General features: G+C 45.5%; 1 protein-coding gene across 16 annotated transcripts in view; it reads right to left on the bottom strand.

Moving 5' to 3' along the window:
* Nucleotides 1–12,654, bottom strand: part of LPP (LIM domain containing preferred translocation partner in lipoma) — a 371,893-nt gene that overhangs the window by 256,180 nt on the left and 103,059 nt on the right. The window contains exon 1 of one of the 16 annotated variants that reach the window (XM_080409290.1): nt 1,557–12,651. The exons of 14 other annotated variants lie outside the window; for them this stretch is intronic. The gene's annotated coding sequence lies outside the window, so the exon portion shown is untranslated. Of the gene's footprint in view, nt 1–1,556; nt 12,652–12,654 lie in introns of those variants that run through there. One more of the 16 variants, XM_080409288.1, reaches the window with a different exon arrangement.

Genomic DNA, 12,654 nt, shown 5'->3' with positions numbered 1-12,654 from the left:
ACATTAGACGTAAGGGGACAGTATGATTAACAGATGTCAAGCACAGTCTCCTTGACGCATTGATTTCTTCCTGCTTAGGAAACACTTGGGAAGAACATGATCACCCCCGGCTGTCAGGGGTCCTCATGAAATCCATAGGCCTAGATTTACAGAAACTGCTCATCATTTTGGATGCTGAGAAGGGGGAACGCGGAGCCTGGTTTTGTAAAGCAGAGGGAATCTCTTACTAACTGTAACCCCAGAACATACTTCAAAGGGAGCTCAGAGCAACGCAGGAGTTGGACAGCCAAAAGACTTCCAGAGCAAGAGGCAAGTAGGAAAAACCCTTTCAGTCCCAAGCTGCACCGCGGGAGAAGTGAACACTCGCCCTGACCTCACAGCATCTGCATCTCTGAGGCACCCAGACCAGGGATCACTGCGGCCAAGCCAACCGGCTCCCCACTGTCACACCGTACGACAGTCGTCAGCACCTTTTTACTGCAATTTGGATTTCACCAAGCCATCTATATATAAAGTTGAACTTCCAGGAACAACATTTTATGCTATACACCTTGAGTCTTTTCTTTTAAGGCTTAGTTTTTTCATCTCTTTCATAAAGTCCTCAAAATAACCCCACCTCAAGATACTTATTTTCATCACCCTCTAGTTCTGCCCAGGTGTACACAGCTAACAAACCATGCAAGACCAGTATCTTTGCAAAGCTTATTAAAATATCCTCATTCTGCAAATACTAAACCTCCCAACACACACCACACAAATAAAAAGCACAGAAAGAAGACAGTCCGCAAGCAGTGTGGCAATCTGGCTGAATATTATGCTTAGCTTTGCACAAGCAATAGAGCATTTTTCACTGTGCACAAAGGCTCAAACCAAAAAATGGCTGTCCAGAGCTGCTCACTCCTACCCACCCATCCCACAAGGCACAGGAGACCAATCCTAGTTTTAAAGAAAAATCGTCCTACTCCAATTTGCTGAGTCTCTCTGGAGAGATAATGGCACTTTGGCCAGGCAGCACGTTTTAACAGGAGGTGACAGAGGAAGAAAGGTTCTCCAAGAAAGGAGCTGCCAGTGCCCATGCAGCCAGCATGCCACAGACCTGGTATTTCAAACCAACATAAATGGCAAATCATTACATCTCTCTCTTAAGAAGCCTGAAAACACACCTCTTCAGTGTCTACCTTAAATATATTGCCCTGTGTAGGCATCTAGACAATCCAGCAATCTCACCTATGACACAGAGAGATGTATGGTGGAGAAGAGAAGGATGTAAAGACTGGTCCGAAACAATACCATAGGCATGTGGTCCTGCACCACCACCCACCACGGTACACTTCTACTAGCAGCTCAGCTTCTGCAGCCTGCAACTGCTGAATGGCTTTTCCACTGCAAACCTTTCTGCGATGATAATATACTACAGAAGGAAAATCACTAGAGGAGGACACCCAGTAGCTTCCAGCCAGAACACAACACGCCCTCAGCAAGACCTTTGATTTTCACAGGCACACACTGAAGTTGTTCTTCACAACAAAGAGCAGCCTGTCTGTTGCATAACTAACCTTAGGCTGCGTTAGATAAGTCGTGCCTTCTCACAGATCAACTGACCTTAAATAATGTCCCCAGTGTATTCAGAGCCAATAGGTTTCTCTTTTAGAGCTCAACTGACAGGTCTTCTCCTTCCAGCTATTTCTTCAGAAAGGCACACAAAGAAGGTTTCAAGAGAAATCCCATGATTACTGTTCCAAGAGCAGATTTCCAAGCCAAAAATGAAGCACAAGATCTTAGCTCCAGAGTCGCATCTCCCTTTGATGGCTTCTTCAGCACTCTACTGCAACAGAGTAAGCAAGAGCCTTTTGCAGGAGGGGATGGGGACTGGAGCAGATGATAACTGGAAGACGCAGTGTACCCCGGGAAAGATTGCTGCAGTTCTGCTACTGAGTCAAGCCAGAAGGAAAACAGCCAGCCATGCCCATAAAGCACTGCTTTGTATTCTGGATAAGGCAAAACAAAGGTCTGGTGATGAGGAGCTCGCACATGACATGCAAGGGTCAGTAGCAAAGGCAAATTCCACCATGGCATTTCCGTTCTGTTGCCCAACGCATTACTAAGAGTGGATACAGCAGGATCTTTCATTGCTTATCCAAAAAAATGCCATTTAACATAGCTCAGCAGCATCACCCCACTGCCACATTCCACTCCAGAGGTAGGATAGCAATCCTTGCACAGAGCTGAAGCCACAGGGTGCTGTGCAATGAGCAGATGAGCTCTTCTTACACCGTTTCTCCAACCCCCATCCTGGGTGTGAGGTGATGCAGGAGCTCTGCAGTGCCTGAGAGGTAGAAATGCTCAGGAAGAGAAAGACACGGTGTGAAAGCAAGCAAGTCTCTGCACCACTCCTTGCAGGTCATTTTGTTGTCCATGCAGATGTCTGTGCATTCCCCACTGGTGGGAGCAACGTTTCAGAAGTGAAATACTCTGCAAAGCAGGGCTCTATCCCTTCGGGGGTGCAGGTACCAAAGCAACATCCCAGTAAACCCACAGCAGAGGCACTAAAAGCCTGGATATTTTCTGACACCAGCTTAGCTGTCATACAGGCTCCGCTTAAGCACTGATTTTCCTGCTTAAAAAATCAGGGCCAACAGGGCTTCCTTTCACGCTACATGTTGCTCCACTCATCCAGCTGCTGCTTGGTGAGAGTTCTGATACAAGGGCAGATATAACACACACATCTAGCAACTCCCTGACCTCTTCTGATTGCGCACATTAGGGCAGGAGCCCTGCCTCACCTCTTGCAACTGACCAAACCGAGCTTCACTGATAAGGCTCTACCCTGCAAAAGCTCCACGTTATTTCATGGACAAGCCATGCTGCTGGAACTGCAGGAACCCAGACTTGCAAGGGTTGTCCATGCCGCAGGAGGTATGCAGCCACTGAGGAGCCTTCTGGTAAAACAAGCCTTGATCGTGAAGCAAAGGGCTTGCAGAGCCGAATTACTGGAATCTATTACTCCCATATTAGTCAGCATATATGAATACATCCTCTTGCTTCATTAAATTTTAATTGGAGTACATGTGAATAGGTCTTGCTGGTTACTTAATCAAAGGGAGTCTGAGTACAAGGTGTTCACATCAAAAGCTAGAAAGCAACATCCTTTCTAGCTTTTCTTTTGGATTTTTTTAAGCATCCATTGTTGCATTTCTTCAGGTCAGTTGACATTCAGGGCTGCTGCAAAGAACCATGAAAAGCAGCCACAAAGCGCAAATAGAGCACTTTGGAGGGAAACTGGACACAGATCGTTAACCCTGTGTTCCCCGTTATTATCCAGACGAAAAATTAAATGCAAAATCCCAGAGCAGCTGTTGCATTAGCTAGCTGACTGGTAGTGCTAAACCCAACGATTCCTTTGCTGCTGTGTGTCACGCATGTTTGGGCTGGACTGTCTGGAGTTTCATTACTTTAAGTGTCCTTAGGTACTCTGAAACCGCAGCAGATTTGAACCTATAAAAAAATCCTACTTGTAAACTTTGGGATTTCCTCAGTAATCGCCTTCTCTTGTACTGCAACACATATGCTTATTTTTTCACGCATGCTTTCCTTGAGCTTATAGAAACTTTGCACATACATTCTTGTCTCCTTAGAACATGACAACCATCTCCAGAACTTCTTCCAGAACTAAAACCATGAGCTGTATGACCAGATTCTCAAGGTCCATAAATTCCACATAGCACAGCTTGAATTGACCCACAGCACTTTACACCAGGTGCAAATCTACCAGTAAAGAAACTCCAGCCTGCAAGAGCCACAGCTGGGGACTGGAGCTCTGTGCCTGACTCCGTAAGAAACAAAAACCTGCTATGTTGTTCTGCACAGCACTGTTTGCTAAGTGAATCAACTGGGGAAAAAAAAAAAAAAAGGAAAGAAAAAAGAAAAAGAAACTGCAGCAATTTAAAACCACAACAAAGAACTTACTGGACTGCTCCTGCACACTTGCTCAGAAATATATATATTCTGTACAGCGATGTGTTCTGACAGCCTGAGACTCTGACATGCTTTCTATGGCAATGTCCTAATATTAGAAAAATTTGGTCATAAGCTAAAAATGTTACAGAAATAGCATAGGATCATAAGTTACCAGCTGAGTCAGAACTCTTATCTGCTACTTGACTTTTTTACTATTTTACACTTAAAAAAAAAAAATCAAGCACATCACAGTGGTTTCTTTTAAACAGTTTGCTTCTGCCATCACTATGGAGAAGAATGAGCCTTTGTAGGGGGGGAGGAAGTCACTCAAAACAGGACAAACCAATCTGCAAGGAACCGAAGGACACAGAACCCCTCATACACCACAGCCATGTACGTAGCAAGCCCTTCACTAACAACACAGCCCCTCTGCACACAAAATGCGGCGGGCAGGAGGCTGCCTCTGGCTCACGCATGGATGGGGAGTCCTCTGTCAGAAGCCCAGAATCACAGAATGGTGGGGTTGGAACGGACCTCCGAAGATCATCTAGTCGAACTCCCTGTTAAAGCAAGTTGAGCCAAGGATGATGATGGGAATGTACCTGGTAGCACAGTGGCACAAATCCCAGGAATCTTAGGTGTGCAATGCAGTCTTCAGCATAAAAGCATTTTATTTGTACTCTTGTACTTGTAAATCATTGGTAAATAATTAACAGACAGCATAAGCATGTAACAGAATTGAGTCACAGGTGTTAGCAAAGGAAAACTGCTATAAATGGCTATGTCACAGTAATAAGCCGCCTGTTCACCTGTTGGGTGCTGTAGAAATTAATGAAACGATTTAGTGTTCATAAATTAACCCCTGACACCCAGAACCTTACTAGAAAGCACAGCTGTATTCCTTCTCTGTCATTTATGACCATAACTTTTCCTCCTTCCACGGCTTGGGCAGCCTTCAAGGGAAGAAACCATGAGTTGCCCCAGGCTGCTGCTTGCTGGGGAGAGCCCCGGGGCCACACGCAGGCCATTCATCCATCCAGCAGAGGGAAGGGGACGCGAGAGCGAGCAGCCTTGCCCCAGCACCCCGCTGGGAGCTGCCGGACTCGCTGGCTGCAGCAGCAGGAAAGGATTTCCCAAGTATGAACACACAAACATAGCAAAGGAGAATTCCACCTTGTTCCGCATTTCCTCTTCAATTTCTCCCTCCTTTCTGCTGCTCCTCACGTCCTACAGGTGGTTTCTGCAAACATAGCCCAGGAGATACTTCTTTTTCCTACATGTAGCAAGAAGGCAGAGGAGCAGAAATCCTCCTGCCAGGCACCACATTGCAAAGAACCCAGCTCTGCAATCAGAGCTCTCCATGCTCCTTCAAACACTGGAGACATCCAACTTCACAACATTTCAGCCACAAACACGCAGCTGCTTGAAGGGCAACAGGCAGAAGCCTGCTAAAACAACGAGGAAAGGGGAAAGGATGAGTCGTCAGAGAAAAGCAGATGACTAAAAAGTTATTCAATCCAAAGCAGCACACCAAGGAAAGTAAATTGTCAGTGTCTTGCAATTGTTTGCGGTGTGTCCCTCAGAAAACACACAGATCCTGGTTTGTCTGCACCTCTGCCTGGAAACAAAACCCAAAAAAGGCCCTTTTCTGACAACGACTTTAAAATGTTTAAGCTCATTTCAACATGTTTGTTTTGGGTTCGAATACAGTAATATAAAAGCAATGAATTCTTGATTTTTTTCTTGATTTTTTTTTTTTCAAAGTACAGCTCCCATAAGCTTAAAAGTAAATGGGAGTGTTTTGCTTCCTGGGGTATGTAACTGGAACATTTTTCTAGCACCTAATAAAACATTGTTTGCTTGATACTAACCATTAAAATATGTGTTTCAAGTCATGTAATGTTCCCTGTGAAATCTGCCTTTTTGCTCCATGAAAAAAAAGGGCACCGAAAGGAATCCTGCAGCCATAAGGATCTCACTTATTTCATGGAAGTATCATTTTAAAAGCCTCACAACATGATCAAAGCTCTGTTGAGAACAGATGTTCCAGGCTTTACAAATTCCAGCATAAGTATTTTTATGACATTTATCACTGCTAAATTCTTTCAGCCCATTTTTTTCCCTGCAAGAAGCATGCGGGTACTTTTCTCCTCAAGGAGGATGTGTCCATGCATGGCCTTGGCTCCAGCCACCGACCTTCTCCCACCATCCCTCCCTGTCCATCATGAAGGAGAGCCATGCGGTTTCCCCAGCAGCTATGGTGGCGGCCAGCCTCAAGCAGCACCAGCCCTGCAGAGCTGGGCATGGTGTTCCCCGCTTCACAAGGGGAATCAGAGGTAGGACCCGTGTCACTGCAGTGCCCTGGCTGTCGGCTGACCATTCATGCAGACCTTATCCCAGAAACCTGACTGCTCCACTATCTTGACACCAGAATACAGCCTCCAAAGCCCTCCGTAAGGTTCCTTCTTGTTGACCAAGGCATGCACCATCACCATCCCTCAAGAACAGGCCAGACCACCAATGCCATGGCAAGCCCTGAGCAACCTCACCGAAGCTTGAAGCTAACCCTGCTTTGAGGCAGGGGCTAACAGAAGACACCTGCCAAGTCCTTTCTACCTGAACCGCTGGAGGACTATAGTACTCCACGTCAGAGATCATAGGTAGGAGCCACTTGGAAATACCCTCAAACACATCAACAACCCAAGAAAGCACCTTCCCTGGTCCCCCAGCTCCTCCTGTGGATGTGAGGACCCTCTGCCTGTGTACAGGCTCTAGAAGGGTGCTTCCCTGGCTGCAGCAGAGAACTGTCACTGCTAGCTAGCTACAAGGCTAGATGCAAGCAGGAGATGCTCAGGTAGCAAACACATTGGATGCTACTAAAGCAAGACAAGCAGAGCCAGAAGGAGCGATCACGGGGACCTGCAGGACTGTGCAGGAACCTGCTGGTTCTTGGGAGAGCAGCAACAAGTCCCCGTGAGGTGACGACAGAGGCAGGGAGCCCGTATTTCAACTGCAATTTGAATCACAGCCAAATTTCCACTGAGTGCAAAGCTCCCAGGAGTTTTAGCTCTGCAGTTGGTTTGTGTATTCCTCTTCCCAGGAGCATCACCAAGCTCTCTGGTTGACAGAAAGTCTAAACACTGTGCAGTACTAGGCAGTTTCATGAGAGTGAGCTGTGTACCAATGCAATACTCGTGACTACCCAAGAATCTGAAACACACAATTTATCTTTGAAGAACACCATGGGGTTTTTTTACCCACACACCCCACCACTGCCCTCCCCCCAAAAAGAAGGATCTGAAACAACCAGCTCTTTTCAAATTTCACATATTCGCAGAAGAGGGTGTTTGTGAAGAGGACCCCACAGGCACATCACTTCTCTATTATCTGCCCAGTTTAGTTTCACCTGTTTCCATGTGCTCCCTTCCCAATTCCTACAACCTGCTTGCACATCCTGTTTCACTATGAACACAAGCTTCTGCCCCAGGGCAGTGCTGCCTTCACTTCTCCTCATGGGGTGAGCTTAGATGACAGTCAAAATGGGAGCAAAAACCCAAATCAAAACAGGTTTACCTCTCTGGCTTGTCCAGACTGTAAGCCTGACCAAGGCATTGCCAGGGCTGTGGCAGCTCTTGACCATGGGCATTGGGTACCACCAAAATGGCAAGGAATGACAGGTCCACTGGGAGTCATCTGTCAAGAAGATGGGAGAGTGACCTCTGAAAAAGCAGCACCAGGCAGAGGAGGTCTCCCAGAACAAGGAAGGATGAAGAAAACATAAGAGGAGAGAGACCCCAAGTTCCAGTGATGGGGAGAATAGGGATGCTGGAGGGGAGGAACAACAAGGACAACTGAGGATAACAATCTGAAGAACTCAAGCAGAAGCTGTAGGGTGTTGGAGGAGCAAACTCAAACAGAGCAGGGGTCTGAAAAAAAGCCTTCACCAGCAAAGGGATCACAAGCAATCACAGCAACAGTGTTCCTCTCTCCAAATGCTTGTGCTTTTCCTGATGGACCTCTTAGTCTGAGGACTTCTTGTTTTGTTTAAAACTCATTTACCTCTTCCTTTATGAGGTACAACTTTGTATTTTAAATGCACACAGAAAATCTGCCCTCAAAATGCCTTTTGCTGAAAATTAAAATACACACGTGAAATCTTGCCATGCTGGCAAAAGGGGACCTTCTGTGTGTACATGCAAACATGCATGTATGTGCCCAAACAGGTGCATGTGCACAAACACGCATACATACACATCTATGCTACAGCTTTTCTGGAAGAGGACTGCTCCCCTAAGTGTCCTCAAAGGGAAAACAGAAACAGGGGGAGCAAGCAGCGCCGTCACACAGCCACACCACACTCCTTGGCTCCAACCTCAGAGACAACCAGCACCAGCATCAAAGTCCCATCTTCCTACGGGTTCCATCTGGCCCCTCCCCTCATCTGCAGGCCCATTGTCCCTGCAGCACACAGCTGAGTCACCTCCTGGGCTGCAGCCACTGCTGGGGCACCAGGCTGGGCCACCCCGGCCCTTGACCTGCTCTGATGACAGTGCCGTCGGTTCCGGAGGGGGAGGATGGTGCCTTCAGAGCCTGGGATGCAACAAGGGAATTTTAGAAGAGCACTCAAGATGGCATCAAGATTTATTGAAATGGTTCTACTGAGTCATTAACATCACAACCCTGCTCCAGACCTGAGTTTGTTTCATTATCTTGTCTTCCCACTCCAAGTGACTTTCCTGAGTAATTTTAAGAAACAGAAGGCGGCTGTGACCAGTTTTCAGGCCTTCTGATTTAGTCATTAAAAAAGAAAAAAAATCCTACAACATTTCCTTCTTGTTTTTCTAAATAAAAAATAATGTATAGCCCTAACTTGATAATAAACATGCTCAAAAGCTGTCCTTAAGTAAAAGCTTTTGATAACAAATTGCCTGTGCTAACTGCTATTTTACTGTTGAATTTTTTATTGTTGCTTAAGCACTGCAATTATGCTAATAAGCCAGAGAGGATGGTACACTAAAGCATTGAATGTGACAGATATAATACTCAATAAAATGTTAATCTTACCTGAAAATTGGAATCAAACAGCCTTATTAGTATTTATGGATATGGCATCTCCAACATGTTTCTTAAGAGGAATATATATATGCAATAGATATTTCCAAATATACCCTGCTATTTCTCATGCCTCCATATGATTTAATTCAAGGTGGCTATTACCCCTGCTGCTAATTGCCAGTCCCTTTTAGAATAAGAAAAAAGAATGTTGGTGCCTGGGCCATGCAAAACTCCCTCCTATTGGAGGGCTTTTCCCCTTGGTACCTTCCAGGTTGGCAGCTATCCATGGGGACGGGGACACTTCTCCCCAGCTCACAGCAGGGCCACCGGGCTTGTTAGGGTGCAGCAGCACACAACAAAGGCACTTCTCTGCCACCTTCAGTCACCTGGTTTTCCCATATCTTTGCTTGTATGTGCAAGGCAGGTAAATCCAGCAAAGGGTTAAGTCATTTACAGGCACTGGAGAAATGGCTTTTGGATTTTAAGATGGGAGTAAATGCTAATTTATTTATTTTATTTTGAAAGTTCTCAGACAATGCTGACAATGAACCAGACCCATCTGTTTTGCTGCAAATTACAGCATTGCAGAGTTGGACCCAGAGCCACTGGGCTGTCACAGGGGATCTGTCACTGAGGTGCCGCGTGACTTTCCACAAGTCACATTGCATTTTGCACTGTTATTTCACCACCCAGTCCCAGTCTGCTTTCTCAATTGATGGCATATTTTTTTCAGGGAATGAGCTGCCTTTCACTACATGTAGCTTTTTGGGGGTTTTTTTTGGCCAAACCTATGGGTCTCAGACGCAACCTCGGCGCTCTACTGCCATGCACTTTCCTATGGGTAAAGCAAGTAAGTTGTCTTTAACACCTTCACCTTCTCATCTACGAAAGGAGGAAAAAATAGCCTCTGAAGAGCCACATGCTTCTGACAAACTATATTTACATCCATGACCAGGCTCTATACAGAGACCATTTCTATGCAACGAACTGGTGTGATTTTCCAGTGCTGCAGGTTAATGCTTAAATAGCAGCTGCTGGCTCCCAGCTTCACTCCTCATGCTGCTCTCACCCACAGAAGTCAATTCTGCTGACACAACAGCAGAAACATCGATAATCAGCATTATACTCTCTGACAGGCAAGCAAGATTCTTGCCACTAGACGCTGCAAGCCTCCTCGGTGGCAAGCATTAGGTGGGAGACATCTAGGAACTGTTTTGATGAACAGTCACATTGGGAAATCCCAACCAGCTGCCCACCAAAATCTGAGATTCCCAAAGAACTTAAAGATCACAACGAGCAACCCACAGGGCACTGCTCACCGGGATGTGTTAGGACTTTCTTAAGCAACACTTGCAATGCACTCAGAGCGTAATGATGGAAGCAGGTCTGCTTTGCAGGACACAGAGGTTAGAGCAGCTCTACAAAACCTCATTTGCAGGTGCAAGCAAGGAGTACAGCATGGCGGGGGGGGGGGGTGGGGGGGGTGGTGTAGAATTTTCAGTTGCAACACCAAAGATAACTACTAGTTGACTGAGATCACACCTCAGAGCTGGGAGATGCACCCAGGGCTCCCTGCCCCAAGTCATCCCAGCACAAGGTACCAGACACCAAATCTTCAGGCGCAGCCAGCAAGTTCACCAGGCACGTAGCTGCAGGGTGCTGCAGGACTGTAAGGCAATCACCCCCACAAAGGTGGCAGAACTCATCTCTGCCATGTTAAGTGAGTTTTGTCATTATTTTCAACCCTGCAGGGAAATCTAAAATGAACTTTAACATATTGTTTTCTCTTGCTAAGCAGCAACGCTTGAATGTTAACTCCGGTCCTGACAGGCACATTTATGGAGTATTCTTTGCAAATAATCTTACCCTGACCAGTCCAAAAGGTCAGAATCATAAAAAAAAATAACAATAAAAAAGGCTGGAAAACCATCACTGCATTGGCACAACCCCTCACCTTATTAACTGTCCTTGCAACAAGGTGAACTGCAAGGTCTTGAATTTATTTGATTGATTGAGATCAAAAGATCAGGGGGCACACAGTAAATTGTATCTTTCCATGAACGCATTTTGCTTTCAAGATTTGAGCAGATAGTTGCAGGAATTGAAAAGCTCAAGAGGAAAAAGAAAAAAAAAAAAAAAGAAAACCACAAAAAAACATGTACAAAGGTGACTTCAGAAAGGCACCCCCTTATTTGTCTCTTGACACCATCTGCATTTCTTAGAGCTATTTGAAAGTTTCTTCCACATTCCCAGACCCCTGGGACACACCAGCTTATCTCTGCTAAGCAGAAGATGATAACGAACAGTAAGACACTCTTATAACTCCAGGGGAGACATCAGTATTTGCTGACATTAAGGATGAAAGGTAAATATTAGAGAAACCAAATAAATCCCAAACAAAGTCCAACAGGAGGTTGAAGAATTTCCCACCAAATTTCAGGTGTCCTATGAGAAAGGACAGGTATCTCACTGTCCTTAATCGGACCAAGGAAGATGAAGCACCTGAGCCCCTCATGATGATGGCTCAGAGGCTGCCTGAGCCCAGGCTAGGTTTGTCAACTGCAGCTCCCAGGGGAACAAGGTAAAAGCAAGGGAACTAAATGAGCAGCCATCTTCAGGACATAATTTTGAGACTCAGATGGTGAGCCAGCATCTTTAAACACAGCCTGCTGTGTTTGCTGTCAAGACAGGACAAAGAAACATAATGGAGAACAGGAACAGAAGAACAAGAAAAGAAAAATGAAACTCCTCTCCATTTCATCAGCCCCTGGAAACAGAGAGGAAAAGTAATCATTTGGTTCCTCTCGCTGTGTTTCACATGATATTTGTATTTTGCTCAGTATACCTGCAGCATTGTGCTCTCACACCACAATAAAGCAGAAGAGATTACCTATCTGTGTGTAAGAGTAAAGCCCTTACGTGGATCACAGAAGAGACCTAAACTCCCAGGAACTTGCTACAAAGGAACCAGAATTGATACAACCTCCTGTTTTTATCACAAGTTTACATTACATGCCAACAACAGAGGATTAAACTCCTTTTCCATAAGCTTACACTTCCCTCCAGAAGAACATCGCCATTCCGGTAGCAAAGACACGGAGCACCAGAGTTAATTGATGTTGTATCAGCTCATCATCAGACCCAGCAGCTCCTTTTGCACAGATACACTGAGCTTTGCCTTTTATCTTACCAGTTTTAAATAAGGTTGTTAAGATTTTCACATACTCCCTGTTCCAACCATCAACAGGTTAGGAGGACTCTCCAAAAGTCATCTAGTCCATTTCTTCACCACATGGAAGGACTGGTTCTCCCAAAAGCAGGTCTGCTAAAGCTTTTTCCAACTTGTTCTTAAACCTTTCCAACGACTGAAACTGCCTAAGCTCCTCAGGCGACCTGCTCCATCGCTCAGCTATTAATGCAGGAGATCACTTACTAATGTCTCATCTAAATTTCTCTTGCTGCAACTTAAGCTCATAATTTGTCCTATTTACAGTTGGCAGATTTACAGTTTATTCCCTCTCTTCATGACAAGTTCACTATTTCCAAAAATTTACAAGCTGAGGCACCAGTGTGGCTTGCCCTCTTTGCCATTCCGCTTCTGCTCAAAGCACATTCTTAATCTTGTGTCTCTGCACGTGAATT

The sequence above is a fragment of the Falco punctatus genome, assembly GCF_963210335.1.
Source record: "Falco punctatus genome assembly, chromosome: 13".
Taxonomy (NCBI): domain Eukaryota; kingdom Metazoa; phylum Chordata; class Aves; order Falconiformes; family Falconidae; genus Falco; species Falco punctatus.
Note: the sequence above shows the minus strand (reverse complement) of the source record. Positions and strands in the feature narration are given on the sequence as shown.